General features: G+C 40.3%; 1 protein-coding gene, 1 long non-coding RNA gene and 1 pseudogene across 5 annotated transcripts in view; all 3 read left to right on the forward strand.

The window, feature by feature from the left end:
* The window catches only part of LOC136751661 (myelin-associated glycoprotein), a 363,254-nt gene that overhangs the window by 177,305 nt on the left and 167,871 nt on the right, over nucleotides 1-18,078 (forward strand). The window lies entirely within an intron of this gene.
* LOC136751671 (tripartite motif-containing protein 16-like) overlaps nucleotides 1-18,078 on the forward strand; it is a 184,353-nt pseudogene that overhangs the window by 73,863 nt on the left and 92,412 nt on the right.
* LOC136751667 (uncharacterized) lies at nucleotides 10,924-16,674 on the forward strand. 2 transcript variants are annotated; one of them, XR_010817051.1, is made up of 4 exons: nucleotides 10,924-11,048; nucleotides 12,112-12,176; nucleotides 12,961-13,039; nucleotides 16,472-16,674. It is a non-coding gene; the product is annotated as an uncharacterized LOC136751667 (long non-coding RNA). The 2 variants fall into 2 exon arrangements; XR_010817050.1 differs by lacking the exon at nucleotides 10,924-11,048 and having other exon boundaries at nucleotides 12,074-12,176.

Here is an 18,078-nt window from a genome sequence, read left to right on the forward strand (position 1 = left end):
CTAGACCACGGAGCAATGGAAGAAGGTGGCCTAGTCTGATGAATCTCAAGTTCAAGGTATTGACTTGGCCTCCAAATTCCCCAGATCTCAATCCAATCGACCATCTGTGGGATGTGCTGGACATACAAGTCCGATCCATGGATTGCAACTTACAGGACTTAAAGGATCTGCTGCTAACGTCTTGTTGCCAGATACCGCAAAACACCTTCAGAGGTCTAGTGGACTCCATGCCTTGATGAGTCAGGTGGTCAAAATGCTATGGCTAATTGGTGTACAACAATGTATATATGTGAAAAAGTCCCATATCTGTCTTACAGATAGTTCAGCTGGGAAAGGAGTCAACAAAGGCTAATTGCACTCTTCTTCACATTGTGTACTGTGGAAGGAAGGGGTCCCAGCATGCAGTGTGTAAGGCGACTATTCGCTGATGTTGTTACGCAAGCTTCAGTGAAGAAGCACCTGAACCCTGATGGTAGGTTGTTGTTCTGAAAAGCAATTACATTAAACCTCATCAGGATACACCAGGACACATTTATCAATTGTAACCTGAGCTGCAACTCGACCCCAACAAAAAAGAATACACCAAAATACACTGAAATAGCCCACAGCTGTTTGTTGAAAATCTGTTTATGGACTGAATTGTTTCTCCAGATAGGCAGGAACTGTTTTTGTTAATGATTGATTGACAGTTGTTAAATGATGACCGTGGGATCAAATCTTCCCGGTGCACATCAAAGAAAGAGATCTGTTTTTTGGATTCAGCAGTTCTTCACGGAAAGATAGATCACAAACTGACTCGGACTTGTACCTTTTGATTGGATGAACGGCCACGACATTTTACGTCATCTTCCTATAAAGCTGCACTCATGTTTGTAAAAACTAAGTTCTCAGTGAAGGAATTTCCCGATGTGTTGCTTCCAAGCTAGCTTGATAATAAAGTTCCATTTGCTTTATCTCAAAAACTTTTCCAATAATTTCCGAGAAGGGTTCAACACTTGGCGTCACAAACAAGATCTGAACTTGCCTCCACTGCCGGGAAAAAAACAAGGGTGAGTATTTTTTATTCTACCACACTGTATATTTAGATTTGATCTCAGGATTTTGAGGCTATCAGATTGTAATTGAAAGTGAACCTGTGGAAAAGTAGAGGTAAAACAAATAGAAAGCTTGACTGTACAGTGGAGGATCAATGCAGGGTGAACTCCAAGATAAGACAGATCTGCAGGGAGAGATACCAAAGGAACCAAAAAGCACATCAAGGCCTACTGAGCTCCATGTTAAACAAGGAAATCCTTGTACACAACAACCAGTGATAGTGGTGGTCAATAGCCAGACAGAACCGGAGGTATAATAAAGTCGAATGATTTTGCCACATCGTTGGCAAAAGATTGGATTGGCATACTAGCAATATAAGATATGTATATGTGAATACCTACAAGAGAAGTTTAAAAAACTTCAACTTAAAATGGAAAAAGCAGGATGGGATCATAACTGGATTCCCAAACAGCATAAAGAATGGTGGAATAAGGAAAAGCGAGATAACACCAATAAAGCTTCTGTCATTCTTTGTCAGTATAGTGCGAAATTAGAGAAGATACAAATCACAATGGATGAGGAAAATACAGAAATAATAAAAGAATTAAGAGAGAAAGTTGCTGAGATGCAAAAAGAGATAGATAATGTGAAAATAATGAGAAATGAGGAAGAGAAAAAAAAGAACAAACTAATAATGTAGGGAAATGATACGCAAGTGCCTTGGAGGCACATATAGAAGTGAATGATCCAGACTGGGATGATTTACACCAAAAGGCTTGGGAATATGAATGTGAAAAATATTTGAGATATCAGACAACCCCATTGATAATAGAACAGAGTATAAACTTTACCCAGATTTGAGTTCATTTAAATCAGAAAAAGTACAATTAGCACCCATAGAGATACGCACTAGACAACATCGCAATGCTGACGGACAATTACATGCATTAACAACGTCGGTGCACCGTCTCTTTACGCCCAGAGAGAAACACACAATCTTAAGCGCCATTCCAAAACGTAAACCCAATCATTGGAATCTAGAACTCTGGGAAAAATTAAATGAGATGTTAGATGTACATCAAATGCACACTAAAGACATACACATAATAGTTAAAACTAAATTTCCAAGGCCAATCTGGGACCAGTTAACCGCAGCCCAGCAGGATGGTACCTGGACAACAGTTGGAAATGATAATAATAATCAAAGGATCACTTGCTTCATCGAGGCTGTAAAAACAGCTCTCAGGGCAGGACACTGAAATTGGGGTATAATCTGTGGCCTCGTACACAAGCCAGGAGAGACTTACTATGATTATAGGGAACGAAAATACACTACTTTTTGTAAGAGAATTTGGATTGCTTGGTTTTTCAGTCAATCTAAATAAATAGTTGAACTGAAAACTCATAGGTCAATTGGTTTCTCTTTTAAGATTCTTTTTAGAGGGAAGATGCGGTCAAGTCAAAGATGTGCAATAATCATTTATTTTGACAAAAATAGGAAACTAATATCATTCAATTATATTACTGAAAATAAGTAATATTAAGCTTCTGCTGGATTACAGTAAGAAACAGATAATACCCATTTTCTTCTTTCTCCTCACAGTACAGCTTATAGGCCAGTCTGGTCAGGCAGGAAGCGGTGTGTCTCTCTCTGTCTCTCCTCTCCAGCTCTGTCTTGTGTCTCGTTGCAGGATGAAGAAGTTAAGAGAACTCAAATTCTCTTTGTTTTCCCTTTTATAAGGTTTCCTTCCAACCAATAGCATTTTGCCACCACCATGACTTGGGTGCCTTATGCTAAAGTAATTTAGAAGTGGGGGTCATTTTGAATTTGGCTAGGAGCCAATCAGAGGACAGGTCCCTTTTTGGTCTCTGGTCATAAAGATAGGGTTACCAGGGCTACCAGGGCTACCAGGGAACTTAGATAAAAGGGAGGAGGTCTGTTTCCTCTACCAAACCAGATGGTATAGAATTTCCCATAGAAAAATATATTCTAACAAATAATATCTTACAGTCCCCACCTTTGGAGGGAAAAACATTCAACAGATGTTTGACCTTTCAGTAAATAATAAAATAATATAAAAATAATGCAGAACAAAACAAAACAAAAACATAATAATAATAAAAAAACAGGAATTACAAAATACAAATAAACATTTAGTCAATGAATCTGTTATATGTAGTTGTGAGGTAGATTGGATTTACCAAGCTTATTACGTGAAACTAATGTCTCACTCCGAATGGTGATAACATCACTATAATAAATACATATTAGAGGACATAGGTAATAAAACATACACATAGTAACAATTAACACAGATAAGAAAGTAACACCTTTAAAAGCAAAATCCCACCAAGAATGCTTGTAAGTTATCTCCATATTTCCATCAGAAATCAAATGTTGTACCCCCTGTTGAACTGTTTTGTGATTGATTTTTATACTAGAAAGTTACAACAAAGGCTCCATATTCTATAAAACCTTTGCATCAACAGGTTTCAGGATCTCTGCAAACATAGCTGGCAACGTGGGTGCAAAATTTAAGTCCTGCGGAATATAAGGCAAGGTCAGAACACCAATCTTAATTGCACTTCTGGTTTGAACACAGAAATTGGAGTTAGTTATTTGACATTCCAAATTATTGTACAAATAATAGTTTGTTGTAATGCACTACGTGTGATTGCCTACTAGTCGTGCTTGCAAATATCCTATTTTATCCACAGGTACAGCAGGTAAGGTTGATAACTTCATTGTGTTATTAACCCTAAACTGTAATGGGTCTCCAGTAACGTTACATGTACACAACATTGTAGAGCGATAGGTAATACAACATTCAGTATCATCCACAACATGCCATGAGGTTCTCATTTGACCTACAAATGGAGGTAATTGTTGTAGAGTTAATACTTTTCCATGTGCAATAATACCTAAATCATACATATTATGCAGGAACTTCATCACATTTTCAGCTGTATACAAAATAAAAATAAGACCTATAGTCTTAGTGTCTATATTTGGTTTCAATTGGTAACACTAACAGTTTTCAACAGTTATGGAAATTCAAGTGACAGGGATTGACAAGTTTGTGCATCATATACATCACAAACCAAGTGTCTACTAACTACAGATCCAGTAACACATATTATAGAGTTTAAATGAGGATAACACACATGAATACTATTACAGCAGTTTCTACATCTAAGTCAGATTATAAATATTCAAAACAAATTTTAGGCTTGCAATTCCCATAATGGTTTTGGAGTCTCATGGTTGTTTGTAAACTTATTGCAGCATCAATGACAACCCCCAGGAAACCAACGAGGAATAGCATCATGGTCTCCATTTTCTCTCAGGAACACCTGAAAGATCAAGGGTAGCAGTGATCACTTAACAGTTTTTATCTGATTGATGTGAAACCATTTAAGAGTATCTTTGCCTTTTTCCTGAATTTTGACTTTGTACACTGCTGGACTTAATTTGTCCACAATGAGGAATGGTCCATACCAATCGGCTTCTAAGGTATGGCGTTTGTGTTTGTAATTTCGAACCATACATCTGTCACCAATCTGTAGTTCTTCTTCATGAACTTTGGTGTCAAAATATTTCTTAATTTGTCTTAATTTCTTAATTGTGGCCTAATTGTTTAGCTACAAAGCATTGCATTTGATCTACAGACGCTAGGCAATTTCGTAACCAAGTCACATTAGCAGCTTGCAAAAGAACAGGTTGTTCTTCTAAAGGAAGCAAACAATGTCCTGGGACATGCATAAGACGTCCAGCCATTGCTTGATGTGGTGTAATTCTGGTAGTGGTGTGTGGTGTTGACCGCATTGCCATTAGGCACAGAGGTAAAGCCTCAGCCCACCTTTTTGGATTGTCTTGACACATTTTTTTCAAAAGTGTTTTTAGAGTGCAGTTTCCACGCTCGACTACTCCTGACGATTGAGGGTGGAATGGAATATGTAATTTCTGGGTGATGCCTAATGCTTGACACATAACTTTCACTACACTGCTTATGAAATGTGTTCCTCGATCACTATCAATCACCTTCGGTAGTCCCCACCTAGTGAACACATTTTGTATGAGAGTTTTCGCTACAGTGGCAGCAGTGGCACGCCTGCAAGGAAAAGCCTAAATCCACTTTGTGAATTTGTCAAGGATAACCAAAATATACTGGTTTCCCTGTGATGTTTTGGCTAAAGGACCAATGAAATCAATTTGAATATGAGTCCAGGGACCTTCCGGCGGAGTTGATAGTCTGAGTTTGGATTTGTGTGTGAAAGGTGCAGGATTCACCTGTAAGCAGACAAGACAGTGGTTACATGCAGTGGTCATGTCAGCTTTCATAGTCGGCCACCAGTAGTACTGTGTAATCTTCTCTAGTGTCTTTTCTACAGAAAAATGACCTCCTACTGGTGAGTTGTGAAATAGGTCAAAAATATCTGGAGCTAATTGTGAGGGAACACAGACTACAGGGTATTCAGATTGTGGCATGTTTACCATGAGGACTTTGTCAGAATCACCCGCACCCACCAGAGTACTTTTGTGAGACCAAAACGTAGGTTGTGGAAGTGGTTTCTCCTGCAAATGCCAGTGAATATTAGTCTGGATGTCTGAATCTAATTTTTGAATCTCAAAAAGAGACTGTGAGTTAGCCAAGGCAGAGACATTTTCATTGGTAGGCAATGGGTCTGGCAAATGCCACGGACCACAGTGTCTAGCAGCAAATTTAGCACACCGATCAGCTTCATCATTTCTGATATGATGTTCACCTCTACGATCCTTTCTCACATGGGCCTTAACTTTCAAAACAGCAATTTTGCCTGGTCTCGACTGAATAGAAGACCAGATATGCTGTAGTAAGGTAGCATGTTTCAAGGGACGATCATCTGATGATCGGAAATTATTTTTGGTATAGAGAGGTAGCAAGGTACATGCAGTAACAACATAAGCACTATCTGTATAAATATCTGCAGAATCATCAGTTATCCTAAGCGTTTCTAGCAAAGCTGCCAATTCAGAATATTGTGACGATTGTCCTGGACAAGAAAATTTAACAGTGTACTCGGGGAACAATACTGCAAAACCTGCTAGAAATCTACCAGAGTTCTTACAAATGTATGCTGATCCATCAATATACACATTCGGAACCTGTGAACGCGGCTCAAAAACAAAAGGATTAGGCAAAATATCAGTGTCAGGCAATGGACACTCATGTGGTTTACCCTGCATAAGCAACATTTGTGGAATCAATGTGGTTCGTTTACAATCAAGGTCTAAGTCACGTTGCAACATTAACAAAGTCCAATGTGAAAGTCTCTGTGATGAAACTAAAGTATCTGTGGGCTTCAATAACAAGTTCAGTGGAGTATGTGGTGTGTGTAGCACCACTTTGTTCAGTCCTGTAATATAAGTGAAATGTTTCACTGCCCAAAAAGTCACTAACAAGTGTCTAGTGCACGTATCATACTGTCTCTCAACACCCTGAAGACACCGTGAAGCGAAGGCTACTGGTTTCAGCACACAGTGGCGTTCTTGACAAAGCACGGCAGTCAGTGCTTCTTTGGAGGAGCCCACCTCTAGGTGAAAAGGTAGTGTAGGGTTTGGAGTTAGCAGCACAGTAGCTTGCACTAATGCTTGTTTTAACTGTTCAACGGCTTTAGTGTGGTTCTCTGTCCAAGTTTCAGTACTGTAGAAATCTTCAGGCACCTCTTTTCTCAAAAGTTCATATAGTGGCTTTGCAAAAGTAGCAAACTCTGGAATAAAGTCTCTTTGGTATCCCATCAAACCTAGGAAAGAACGCAATGCAGTTTTAGTGACAGGCAAAGGCAACTTTGTGATTAGCTGAACCTTGGCATTGTCAGGTGATTTCCCCTCTGGAGTGAGAGTAACCCCTAGATATGAAACAGAGTCTCGAAACAATTGCACTTTCTTTGGGTTGATTTTCAAACCTGCTTGTGAAAGGAGACTTAAGAGTTCATCAAAGAGCTGAAGATGTTCTTCTTCTGTAGTTGTAGCAAGCAGTAGATCATCGACGTATTGGACAAGGCACTCAGGTCTGGGAAAACCTTTTATAGCCTCAGCCATCCGCTTGTGAAAAATAGTTGGAGAATTATGCAAACCTTGTGGTAAGCGAGTCCATGTGTATTGCTGATTGTTAAAAGTGAAAGCAAATTTGTATTGGCAATTTTGAGCAAGTGGAACGCTCCAGAAACCATTGGAAATGTCCAGCACTGTGAAGACCTTACTGTCAGTTGGGACACGGGACAGTAGAGTGGCAGTGTCTCTTCCAATCGGTGCACAGGTAGGTGTCATAGCGTTGAGTTGCCTGTAGTCCACAGTCAGTCTCCAGGATCCGTCTGGCTTCCGCACAGGCCAAATTGGAGAGTTTGTTGTAGAAGTACAATGTCTTATGACTCCTTGCTGTAACAGAGAACTAATAACAGTTGCAACAGATTCGTGACTTTCAGTGGGGATCCCATATTGTTTTTGAAATTTGTGAGGAGGACCATTGATATCTTCCTCCTGACCCACATTACCACAATCATGCTGATGCCTGGCAAACACATCAGAGTATTTTGCTATTATTCGCCTCACTGCATAATTTTCATTGAATGGAAGCGGTAATTCACCTGGTGACTTAATAGTACATACTGCATGTGAATCACTAACAGTGTACACAACATTTCTGCCTCTGTTAAACCAAATCTGATTATTAGCGTAATCAAGTATTACACCTTCTCTTCTCAAGACATCCGAACCAATAATTGACTGACCCTCAGGTAAAGGCATTAATATAGGAGACCAAGTTGTTTGATAATCACCTATTTTCAAATTACATTTTATACCCTTCATAGCAGTAGTCATGTCTCCCTTAAACCCAGATACATTAGCTATAATACCTGTAGATAATGTGTGTGTGTGTGTGTGTGTGTGTGTGTGTGTGTGGAGATTGAGCATGTAGGACAGATACAGAAGCACCAGTGTCTAAGAGCATGCATTGCTGTGGGCCTCCATCAACAGCTGCTCTTAAGATCGGCCTGTTCCATCTGTCCCGGTAGAGCTTCGTTTCTACCTTCAGGGAGGCCACGCACCCCTATGCTTGCTGTGCATGGGCTGCTTTCCCTATGAGATCAGTGCGCAGTTGTTGCACTTCCTGACGCAGGAGCTGTAGCTCTTTCTGCGGATACAGGGGAGGAGTTGAGTGCTGAGGAGGAGCCGGTGCTGCCTTTGACTCATCATAGGCAGAAGGAGTCATGTTAGGCACTGACCCTCGGGGTATCCCGACCTGTCTGTTTAATTTGGGGTCAGTGTGAGTCTGATCTCCAGCGCAGTCACTTCTGCCCCTGTTACGCTTGTAACCAGACTTGTGTTTCTTTTCCCAGTGAGGATTATGAAGGGGACAAGGCCCATATTCAGGCTCAGTGTTTAAGAAACCATGAGGCCCCTCGACCTGGAATAGTTTTTCACGGGATTCTTTTTCAGTTTTCCCCTTATTATCAATTTTAACAGATTTCCAAGCTCCTTGTTTCACTAATTCCTGTGCTCTGCAAATTTTAGGAAACAAATTCTCCCAATCCTTGGTTGCATCAGCTGAGATGCCCAGGATTGCTTTCAAATCAGGGTGTAATCCATGTAAAAAGGATTTCTTAAACTGTTCATCATATATATCATCATCGATTGTATCCAGAATCAAATAGAGAGCTCGTTTTCTCAGAGCATATGCCCTTACATGTTCGCCTTTTCTCTGTGTTGCAGAATAAAATTTACTTCCCCAATCTGCTGCATTCCAGCCACAAGCTTCACTTATTAACTCTAAGATCTCAGTCCACGCAGTCGCTCTCCCCACTTCATCAACACTTAACAGGGATCTTAAAGTTGGAGAACAAGCAGCTAAAACTATTGTTTTCCAATGCAGGTCGTTCAGTTGTGGGTGTAACTGAATGCAAGATAAAAGTCGAATTATTAATTCCTCTAAATCTGTCTCTAGAGTAATTGGACCCAAATCATCTTTGAATGCTCTCGCTTAGTTGTCTGAGGCTCATGACTGACTTGAGGATCATCAGAGCTGTCTGTGTTTCTGAATGACATCTTCTTCTCGTACTGTCATGTATTGAACTCGGCTCTGTGTCGCTCGTCCTTAACATCCTGCGGTTCACTGCAGCCCGAGTGCGAAGCGCACAGACGGGAGCGGATTCAGGATTGACTTCACAGCCCCACGCCTCTCTCTCTAGCTCTTCCCAATATTCATCATCATCAGAGTCCAGTTCAGGACAACACGGACCTCCGACAGCTGCAATGATAGCAGTTTTCATGCGCAGTTTGGTTTTAAGCGCATTACTAGCTGTTTACATGCGGTGTGATTACTTTGTGAAACTTTGTTTGCAGTGTGTCTGAGAGCTGCCTGGCAATCATTGAACTTTTGTTTTAAAAAGCGGTTCTCTTGTCTCAGACTCTCGTTCTCAGATCTGCGCAGCTCTTCATCGAAACACGCAGCAGCTGCGATCACAGCATTATTGCTCACTGTCTGCATCTGAAGTCTCAGCTCTGCATTTTGTAAAAGCAGGGCAGATTTCTCATCGCTAACACGTTTCAATTTAGTTTCTACCTCGGCAGAATGATCAGATAAGATCTAACCCATACAAAGCAGCTAATTTAAACTGTGACTTCTTCACTTTCTCGTGTGTTAACTCCGCTAAACAGGACTCTAAGCTCTGTAATGAAGTGCTCGCACACTTTGCTATGGCGTTTTTAATGCGGTCCTTATGGACACAATGGCTTGCCTTCTGACACAGATGATCCATGTTTGCCTCTGTTTACAGAAGGTCACTTTTCAATCACTCGCCCACACTTTATGTGGTTTTCCTCCTTGGAGTTGAAATCACTACACACTCCTGAGGTCAATGATCAGTTCGTACAATCCTGGCTTTGCTGACGACACCGTTACGCGAGGTTCGTCTTTCAGGCAAAGTCGGATATACAGGCTATTCTGTCAATGATGCACATTAACACTACAGAGCAATCTGTGACTTGTAGCAAATATCCGTCATCATCCCCGTACTGGCCACCACTATGTAAGAGAATTTGGAAATGCTTGGTTTTTCAGTCAATCTAAATAAATAGTTGAACTGAAAACTCATAGGTCAATTGGTTTCTCTTTTAAGATTCTTTTTAGAGGGAAGATGCGGTCAAGTCACAGATGTGCAATAATCATTTATTTTGACAAAAATAGGAAACTAATATCATTCAATTATATTACTGAAAATAAGTAATATTAAGCTTCTGCTGGATTACAGTAAGAAACAGATAATACCCATTTTCTTCTTTCTCCTCACAGTACAGCTTATAGGCCAGTGTGGTCAGGCAGGAAGCGGTGTGTCTCTCTCTGTCTCTCCTCTCCAGCTCTGTCTTGTGTCTCGTTGCAGGATGAAGAAGTTAAGAGAAACTCAAATTCTCTTTGTTTTCCCTTTTATAAGGTTTCCTTCCAACCAATAGCATTTTGCCACCACCATGACTTGGGTGCCTTATGCTAAAGTAATTTAGAAGTGGGGGTCATTTTGAATTTGGCTAGGAGCCAATCAGAGGACAGGTCCCTTTTTGGTCTCTGGTCATAAAGATAGGGTTACCAGGGCTACCAGGGCTACCAGGGAACTTAGATAAAAGGGAGGAGGTCTGTTTCCTCTACCAAACCAGATGGTATAGAATTTCCCATAGAAAAATATATTCTAACAAATAATATCTTACATTTTAAAGAACACTCTGGAATGCCGGACACCGAACATGATAATGCGGTCTTCTTAAAATTAATAAAAGAAAGCTTTAGTAAAGCACACCAAGATATCCTCAATATGGGTCTGCCTGTAGGAAATCCATATCGGTAGATTGTGCAATGGGCTTGTGGAAGAAACTCAGTCTTCAATCAGGTTGGAAAGTTCATTGCAGTGCCTTTAATACATGCAGTGTGGTGAGAAACAGTGAATCAAGGAGATCCCAAAGTTGCTCTGCCTTCATAGAAAAAGTAAGAGACTTTTATACACCAAAAGTCAAAGATCTGGTTATAATTAGAAAGTAATGACTATGTTATCTTAAAAGCTAACTAAGCAGAATATATATAATTATAGAACAGAGTTCATAGGTCCACACACGGTTTTAGGTAACAGGCACTTAAATCATACTGTTTGACATTGTCTCCAAGATTCTCATCGTAAATAACAAACAGAGGAGAAACTACCTTCTGGCCTGATGTTTCGTATTACTGTTGTATTTTCGAATAACATTTCACCCACTTTTTCAAATAGATGTTCTACTATCATAGGCTAATTAACTAACAGCATCGGAAATTTAGCTTCACCACAAATCAATATATTGTTTTACACATAGTAATACTTTCACCAAATAGTGTCTACATTTTCTACACACACTGACAAATGCAGAATAACATCAATCACCATGCTTACCTCTACCGAGATTCCAGGAGATATTTCCGCACCAATGATCTTTCAGGAAGTTTCTTCTCTTGAGCGGTTTGAATTGATACTCATTTCTGGTTCAAAATTTACTTTATTGGTTCACACTCACCCTACATGATTCAAACTAGGTGTCCAATTTTGCTTCGGATTAAATTAATTGCAAGTAATGAAATTGCTTTGAGAGATTAAACAATATACGTCTGTGTAAATCATACATAAAATGCTTTCATAAATCTGACAGTCCACTTTTTTTCCCCTGTTTTTTCAGTGAGGAAAATAACACTAAAGCCAAATGTACCACCTGGCTATATATAAAGAAACACAATAAATATAATATAAATATATAATAAATACTTTTACCTCTTTTAACATATAACATTAATCACATGGCATAACTAATTTTTCAAATACTGATAACAATATGAGCTGTTTTCATTCTTCCTTCCCCCACCTTAGACCATTAAGGACACCTGTGTAAATACAAAGTTTAACCTTGTGTTCAGCTTTGTGTCCTTGTTTTAATCATTTTGGAATGGATTTCAGAAATTTTTCTATATAAAGACTGCCATGAGTGTTAAAATCCCACATTTCACAAAGGTTTCTCATTTGCAGACGAGCCATGAAGAGAATAAATCTTCTTATTTTGATATTTGCTGGTTTTCAAGTTAATGGAAAAGGTGAGATTGATTATATTTTAAATTACAAAATTCAATTATTATAATATATAAATACATTTATTTATTTGGTAATTTAATCTTTGGAATTGTACAGCATTCAAAGTTGTTTAACAGCTACTTACTTTTACATATTCTTACTCTTACCAGTATATATTTAAATATTGGGCTCTATATGTATTATATATAAAGACTTATTCTGTTTCTAACTGGCTTTAAGAAGGGCATACATTATAAGAAGATCCTGAGAATTTATTCTCAGTGTATAAGTAAATAATAAAGATTACTGTCATAGTAAAAGTGATGTAATACTGAAATAATTACGTTTTTCATACTATGCACAATGGAAGATATGCACGGGGAATTTCCAAACAAGTTCCAACAAAGTCCAAACAAGATAAATTAATGTGAAATGGAAAACAACAACAACACATTAATGACAATGGTGTGTGCACATATAGTGTCCCAGGTGGGCCATTAACTGTCTCGGAGTCTTTTCAGATATCTTGTATTTTTCTTGGAGTCTTAGCTGAAGGCTTGTATGATCATTTGTCTTAGTAATCATATTCCAATTAATGCCCAACTCTGCAAAATTATTTGAAATTAATGCATTAGGTTTTAATTTTTAAACCGAATTTACTGTATTTTTTTTTTTTAATTAAGATTAATCTGAATACGTTACTGATTTGGAGTATTGAATCAGACTATGCATTTTGCAGAATATCAGATTATGCAGTAATTGAGAATAGGCTATATATATAATTAGGTTAATTATTTTGTTCCCCAGATCTACGATGGCAAAATAATTATGACCAGCCTTTACATTTTCAATGTCCCACATACCAGTCCATTTCTTATATACACAGGTAAGATGTATAACTTATAATTGTATTGGTTGATTCTCTTAACCCTTGAAAGATTCATGTCATTAAAATAAATCAACTAATCTGAAACAACGAAGATTGTTTGTAATGCATATATGTTTTTTTATCAGAATTGGGTTTTGAAGTGGTGTAGTTTTTGTAGAAAACAATAACAGCATGATTTTCAAAATGGGCAAATTCATTTGTTGCTTTATATAAAATGTTAAATTGATCCACTTTCTCCACTTCACAAATACCAATTGATTCAGTTACACAAATCAGGCTTTACAAATGTCTTGCGCAACCACGCTGTGCTTCTGTGATGCATCATATGAGCAGACTACCTGTCACGAGTACCTCGGGGGCTTGGGAACAGGGACCCAGGAGCAGTGCTGGATCGCGGGATTGTCGGGAAGGTGTGGGTTGGGTACTGGCAAATCAGGGCAAGAAAGGCAAGGCAGAGTCGGTGTTGAGGTCACAGGCGAGGGTCGTGGGATCAGGCAAACAGAGTAAACAAGGGCTGAGCGAAGATGTGGTTGAGGTCACGGGTGATGGAGGAAACAGGGCTCGGAGGAAACAGGGCTCGGAGGAAACAGGGCTCGGAGGAAACAGGGCTCGGAGGAAACAGGGCTCGGAGGAAACAGGGCTCAGAGGAAACAGGGCTCGGAGTTGTAAGCAGCACTTGACGAGACTTCGCCCCGAGTGAGGGCAGTGAGGGGTTTAAGACAGGGAGCAGGAACTGGGAAGAATGTGCAGAGCCAATGGAAACAGAGGAAGAGTGAACCAGTGCACATGGGAGACCGGAATGTTAATAGGTGATTGACAGGTGAGAAAAGAACAGTGAGGGGAAAGGAAAGACAGGGAGACAGCGGCCTCTAGTGGAGAGAGATGGTGTGTACTGGGGAACCGTGAGACTACCACTGTTGTATCAGCTTGCTGTCAGTGCTTATAAGAATGATGAACACAATGAAAAGGGTTCAGAGCTTAGGATTTATCAACTCACCAGGAATATCAAGAGTAAGCAAATCAGTAATACAGTGAGGGAAAAAAGTATTTGATCCCCTGCTGATTTTGTACGTTTGCCCACTGACAAAGAAATGATCAGTCTATAATTTTAATGGTAGGTGTATTTTAACAGTGAGAGACAGAATAACAACAAAAAAATCCAGAAAAACGCATTTCAAAAAAGTTATAAATTTATTTGCATGTTAATGAGGGAAATAAGTATTTGACCCCCTATCAATCAGCAAGATTTCTGGCTCCCAGGTGTCTTTTATACAGGTAACGAGCTGAGATTAGGAGCACTCTCTTAAAGGGACTCTCCTAATCTCAGCTTGTTACCTGTATAAAAGACACCTGTCCACAGAAGCAATCAATCAATCAGATTCCAAACTCTCCACCATGGCCAAGACCAAAGAGCTGTCCAAGGTTGTCAGGGACAAGATTGTAGACCTACACAAGGCTGGAATGGGCTACAGGACCATCACCAAGCAGCTTGGTGAGAAGGTGACAACAGTTGGTGCGATTATTCGCAAATGGAAGTAACACAAAATTAACTGTCAGTCTCCCTCGGTCTGGGGCTCCATGCAAGATCTCAACTCGTGGGGTTTCAATGATCATGAGAACGGTGAGGAATCAGCCCAGAACTACACGGGAGGATCTTGTTAATGATCTCAAGGCAGCTGGGACCATAGTCACCAAGAAAACAATTGGTAACACACTACACCGTGAAGGACTGAAACCTTGCAGCGCCCGCAAGGTCCCCCTGCTCAAGAAAGCACATGTACAGGCCCATCTGAAGTTTGCCAATGAACATCTGAATGATTCAGAGGAGTGTTGTGGTCAGATGAGACCTCGAGCTCTTTGGCATCAACTTAACTTGCCGTGTTTGGAGGAGGAGGAATGACCCCAAGAACACCATCCCCACCGTCAAACATGGAGGTGGAAACATTATGCTTTGGGGGTGCTTTTCTGCTAAGGGGAAAGGACAACTGTACTGCATCAAAGGGACGATGGATGGGCCATGTACCATCAAATCTTGGGTGAGAACCTCCTTCCCTCAGCCAGGGCATTGAAAATGGGTCGTGGATGGGTATTCCAGCATGACAATGACCCAAAACACACAGCCAAGGCAACAAAGCAGTGGCTTAAGAAGAAGCACATTAAGGTCCTGGAGTGGCCTAGCCAGTCTCCAGACCTTAATCCCATAGAAAATCTGTGGAGGGAGCTGAAGGTTCGAGTTGCCAAACGTCAGTCTGGAAACCTTAATGACTTGGAGAGGATCTGCAAAGAAGACTGGGACAAAATCCCTCCTGAGATGTGTGCAAACCTAGTGACCAACTACAAGAAATGTCTGACCTCTGTGATTGCCAACAAGGGTTTTGCCACCAAGTACTAAGTCGAAGGGGTCAAATACTTATTTCACTCATTAACATGCATTAACAATCAATTTATAACTTTTTTGAAAACCGTTTTTCTGGATTTTTTTGTTGTTAGACTGTCTCTAACTGTTCAAATACACCTACCATGTCAGTGGGCAAACGTACAAAATCAGCAGGGGATCAAATACTTTTTTCCCTCACTGTACATCACCAAAGCTGCTCTAATCATAAAAAAGTCATAGATGGCCCATTCATTACCAAAAACATCTGTGGTTTCATCATTCGTCATGAGGCAATAGTTCCTGCTGCATTATATGTTGCTATCTGGTCTTTACGTCTCCTTCAATCATTAGCTTCACTCCAAAGGTCAGACTCACCAGTCAAATAACGTGATGTTTACTTTCCCCTTCCCCTATACATCTTTGCTACCAGGCCTTTTTTTGCCCTTTTTTATTTAAAAAGGACCAGGGATCAGTCTGGTTTCACTGTGTAGAAATGCAATTTGCTACAGCCTCTCTTGCAGGATTTTTGGGATTATGTATTTTGCAAGTGGGCGTATGATCATAAATTTAAAAAGACAAGAAAGATTGTGGCAACAGGTGGGATGAGGTGTTTCATCATGAGACATTGTACTGTACTGGGCCTCCCTCCAAACATGGTCTAAATCCTGTTAAGCAAAACTCTTGCTTAACATAAGGTTTTTCATTATCTTTTGACTGAAATCTTTATGTATTTATTTTTAATTTAGGAATAACATATTCAATATGGAAAAATAAATAAATACTGGAATTCAATGTAATTCTGTGTCTTGGGGAGCATCTTAAATGTTGTTTTTAGTAGAAATGACTTACATTGGTCATTCTGTATGAGATAAATTGATAGAGGACTTTTAGATGTATTCATCACTAAAATTAAATTATTGTTTTTGTATTATGATTTACTAAAAACAAAATAGGGATATTGTTATAGGTGACTATTGGTGTATATTTTGTGTAACTTAAGAACATTTTTGACAACACGAAAAAAATCTGCCTTGTTTTTATCTTCTTTCTAGCATTCATCATAATCATCATGAAGATCGTTTGTGGGATTTCAGATGTAAATCAACTTTTGACAATCTTCCAGACTGCTCCTGGTCAGTTTATGTGAATAATTTTGATCAGGAATTCACATATATCTGTCCATACAATGGAGTCATTAGTGGCATGAACAGTTTCCATGAAAACCGTCATGAAGATCGGAGGTAATGTTTGAAACCTTTTTAAAACCTCAACAATGATAGTAACATTCCTCACAGAAAGCTTTAAGAACTAACATCTGGTTTCACAGACCAAGAATAAAAAATAAAAAACAAACAAAAAAAGTCCAATGCATTTTAAATTAAACCCAAAACGGTCAATGTATCTGACAACAAAATATAACAAAACTCTACCAAAAACCCTAAACAATTGTGATTTAAAAACAACTAAATCTTTAAAAACAATTAAGATTCATTATTTAAAATCTTCTTTTAAAAACAATCATTCTTAAAATCTTTAAAAGATCTTTAAAAGATCTTGGACTCGGGCTCCAGCAGGGGGAACTGACCGTCCCCGGAGGTGGGTCCCATCATGGGATCCTGAGCTCCCCCAGATCTTGTATGCGCCAGTTCTTAAAGGCTTCCTCCTTGCCCCTCTGATGGACCTCCAGATTGACGTAGTCTTTTACAAACACCATGCCCCTCCGCGCGATGACGATCGGGTCCAGCTCCTGCTTATTGAACAAACAGATGTTCCGTCCCTCCCACAGTGCCTGCTTCACTGCGCAGACGACACGCCACCAGCACCTCAGGGTTGATGTTGAAATTCCCCTTGCCGGACCGTATAGGATCTGCTGGGCGGTCGCCCGCGCAGGAACGGCGAACCTGTGGAGGAACGGAGAAAACAGGAGCCAGACCCTGTGGGCGGAGGGGCACTCACTAAAGATGTGAGCCTCCGTCTCCTTCCCCAAGCAACCCTTATAGGGGCAGGTGTCATAAGGAGCTATGCCCCTTCTGTGCATGAACACTCGGGTGGGGAGACACCGACTCACAGCCATCCAGGAGACATCTTTCTGCGTGTTCGTGAGGCAAACGTGCGTAGCGTTAGCCCAGATAAACCGGCAGGTTTCGGGAGGGAAATCTTCTATCCGGCTGGTCTCCTGGGCAGATCTCATCTGACTACAGATGGTCTTGTAATCCCAGGAGGCCAGCACGACTTTATGGAGGCCTACTTCGAGCGCAAAGGCTCGGAGCGCCCTGTAGAACGGCGGGGGATCCCACGAGTGCGGCCTGGTGTTGTCCATGGCGCAGAGGCCGAATGGTCTCAGGCTGCTGGCAAAATAAAAGCGGTTCATGAAACTCACTTTCTTGCCAGCAGCCTGGATGTTCTTGACCACATAGGCCAGCCCCTGCGCCTTTATCAGCCGCACAACGTCCGGGACCCCCCTGCCTCCATCCAGGGTACCCTTCACCATCTGCACTCTTTTCAGCCTCTCCATTTTGCTCCCCCAGACAAACCGAAATATAATTCGGGTCACTAGTTTTGCGATAACCTTGTCTGGGGGGAAGATCATTCCTACGTAGAGGAGTATCGGGAAGAGGATGGCCTTTACGACCAGCACCTTACCAGCCATCGTCAAGGT

This window comes from Amia ocellicauda, chromosome 6, assembly GCF_036373705.1.
Source record: "Amia ocellicauda isolate fAmiCal2 chromosome 6, fAmiCal2.hap1, whole genome shotgun sequence".
In the NCBI taxonomy this organism is placed as follows: domain Eukaryota; kingdom Metazoa; phylum Chordata; class Actinopteri; order Amiiformes; family Amiidae; genus Amia; species Amia ocellicauda.